The following is a 3517-nucleotide window of genomic DNA, read 5'->3' on the forward strand; positions in this document are numbered from 1 at the left end:
AACCAACATAGCTAGGAGCTGTTCTCTGGCCACGCAGATTTGCATTAAGTTGCAAATAGTTATGTTATTGAGCTCCATACATCAGTAAGGGAGTAAAATGTTACAGCTGATGGCATACAGGATAAATGCTATGAATCTGAAATGTAGATTTTATTAAACATGGAGAATCAGCCCTGTTCTTATATCTCTTAATTCCTAATTTAAAGTTCAAGTAGTCTGCCCATGCCATTTTGATGGAAAGTGGCTTGCCAAATGGAGCAAATATTTTTTTTTTTGGTAAGAATTCTTTCAGCTAAGGTGGATTTGATACTCCCACAGCTTTGCTCAAACTCCGTCAGACCGGGAAGATGTTTGTCAGCATCCTCTTTTACTGAAAAAGCTAACCTAGCCTGAAATCTTAAAGGAAGAAAACCTTGACTTAAAATAGAAGTGTTTGTGACAGGACGGGGTCATAGGAATGGAAAGATCCTTCCTATCCACCTGCCTGGTTGTCAGAGGAGCTCATCTCTTCCCCTTGGCACTTTGGCTGTGCAGAGTTTGCCACGGACTGCCTGCAGGCTGCGAAGACAGCGCGGGAGATGAACACGTCCGCTGAGAAGTGACCGGGATTTATTTGCTGCAATAGGAGCAGTGCCCACCACCACCACAACTGGCAGTCCCTTCTTACAGCCCTCGGATGGAGGAGCTTCAGCTGGTGTAACTGGCGCAGTGGAGGGTTTTATCAATCTCACTGCACCCTCTTTGAAGTTACTTTCCCCACAGCAGCATCAGCAGAGCAGAGCTGTGGTCTCGCCTCAGACCCTGCAGCTCCGAGCCTGATCCATCACCCCAAACCACCGGTGAGGATGCCTTAAAATAAAATACCGAGTTGCAGAGAAGCTAACATGCTTCTGCTCTCTCTGGTCCCTGCTGTGGGGCAGTGGTCTTTGGCACACAGGCAGGACAAATGTGGCTGGTGAAACTCAAGGGAGTACCTGAAAGGGATGCAGCTAAGTCTGACAGCGTTGCCCCTGAAGTCCAGGGCACTGCTGGTCCTGCACGCTCAGGATGGAGCTCAACCCTGTCCCGAAGCTCCCACCCTGCCCAGTGGTATGGCTGTGCTGCACACGGAGGCACTCACAGCACCAGCGGGGAAACTACCTCTCAGCTGGCTTCCCACGGGTGCCAGAGCTCAAAAGTCAGGCTTCAGTCCTGGCTACTAATTGCCTTGCATGGGGCTACTGTCTTCCCTTTAGCCCTTATTACCCTGGCACCACAGGTACTGCCATCACAACTACCTTGATTAAAGCTGGCCGAAGCATAGCGAGAAGCACTGCAGTCATGCCTCTGATGGCAAAGCAGACATGCCTTGGCTTTAAAGCCTTGCCTTGGGCTTCAGCAAAAGAATGGATTCTCTTTGTTACAGCAGCATGGGAGTTGTTCAGACTCTGCAGCAAGAAAGAGAAAGGAGGGAGTGAAACTGGACTGGAGCAAAATGAAGTTTATGGTTGCAGGGCTTGTGATGCAGTTTCCTCTCTGTAGCCAGAACTGAGCTTTCAACCTGGTTCAGTGGACGAGATGAGCCACTAAGGCTTCATTACTTTAAGGTGCAGTGATAACACCCAGTTGTTTGGGAACCAAACAGCTTGGGAGTCCATCCTTTTGGGACAATCTTAAAAAGAAACGTTCCCAGGTTCAGATGCAAGTCTGTTTCACGGTGTTGTTTCAAAGCTAGTAGGAAATGTTCAAGTGGAAAGCATGCAGGAAGACAGCAAAGTAGAAATCCCCAGTGCAACTCAGTTCAAAGCAAGGTCTGCCCTGCTGTTTCTATTTAGAGTACCTCGAGAATGTGTTTATTTTGTTATTACAAGAGGCAGCTGGGATGGGAATTGCAGCATGGAACAGGACAGGTTAAGACAAAAAAGCACTGCGGTGGTAGCCCCTCCTTCCTTTTCTTTTGGAGCCAGTGTAGACTGCAGGTGAACAAGGCCACAATGAGAGTTATTTGCAGCTGACAGATGTTAGCTGGAGTGGTGGATTGCCAGAGCCGTGGAAAGCAGATCTTGAAGACTGTGTGGCATGTGTTACAGGGTGGGTGGTTCCATTCTCCTTGCCTTGGATTCCCACGGGAATGGCCTGTTAGCAATGGCAGAATAGGCTGGGATGGGGTAAGTGCGGGCTCCTCGTGTTGTAGCCATTATTAAAGGTAATGTCTTCCACTGCTCTTTGACTGATCAAAGGTTGAGGTGGCTTTGTGCTCAGCTTTTGTGGATACCTAGGCTCACGAGCCTTCATCTTGCCCAGGTTGTAATCCTCGGTGCTGGGCAGGGTCATCTCTGTCAGGCTGCTTATCCTCCTTGCTAAGTGCTGTATCCCAGCATCTGCAGTATTTCACCCCCTCATGCACTTCCTCTGTTTGCGTAATGATTACAGAAATAATTTTTGCCTGCTGTACAACATTCCTTAGGTTCCAGAAATGCAGGCTATTATTGTGATTGTTAAAGAAAAGCAAAGCTGCAGCTCAGTACTGAGTGTGAAATATTCCCTCAGTCAGATGTGGTAACTATGTCCATAACTCTCAGGCTTCTGAGATGTTAAACTGGTCTGAGAAATGAATGTGGTGCATAAGACCACTTGAGGGGAAGCCAGCCTCTATAGCAGATGACTGAGCAGCTTCACTTGCTCTAAACGTTTCAATTTTTTTCAACTCTTCTTTTCAATGTGCATCTTCTGAAATGCCTTCTCTTTCTCTGATTCTGCTGACAACAGTTTCCAGGGGTCTTCTGCAACAGCATGAAAATCATAAGCCCTGACACTTGTCAGTCTAATGACTGCTTTTCTTTTATGTGCCATCTGCATGAAGCCATGCTACTGTGTTGACCTTTTTGCTCCTCCTTTCTTGGGTTGGATATTTCTACAGCTAAGAATTGATCAAATGGGCTCATCTACATTTTGTGGCAAAGGAACAGTTCTCAACATCTGCAGGAACCCTGCCCTTATGGCGAGGGAGGGGAACCCCAACATTTTGTTGCCATATGGTTTTGGCTGATCTGTGGCTTTAATCATTTTATCTTGGCAGAGAACTACCCAGCTCTGTGCTCTCTACCAGGAACTGACTCATAGAAATGGAGTTTTCCCTCAGTGCATTGGGAGAGCAAATATCTGTGTGTGTTTGAGGAAACTAGTGAGCTAATGTGCAGATGATGAAGATTTCTAAATGTGGGGGGGAAACCCATATTTAGCTATTTTACATAAAGCTTCTCATTTTATGCATCAGCCGACTGGAGGGTCATCTATTTTAAATCAGAGATTTGTCTGCCTCATTGCTCACAAATTGCAAAGCTAGAGACCTGAATGTTGTTGCTTTGTAGAGGTAAGTCATGGCTGGTAGTGGATAGAGCTGATCAGATGCCATGGTGATAAGCCTGATATAAAATACAAACCTTAGTCTTGCTGTCAGCTCTGTGCAGATCTTGTATCCTGTGTTGATGTAACATCATGGCTGTAGGCATCATCATCATCATCTAGGCTTGAACCT

This window comes from Buteo buteo, chromosome 12, assembly GCF_964188355.1.
Source record: "Buteo buteo chromosome 12, bButBut1.hap1.1, whole genome shotgun sequence".
NCBI classification, from domain to species: Eukaryota; Metazoa; Chordata; class Aves; order Accipitriformes; family Accipitridae; genus Buteo; species Buteo buteo.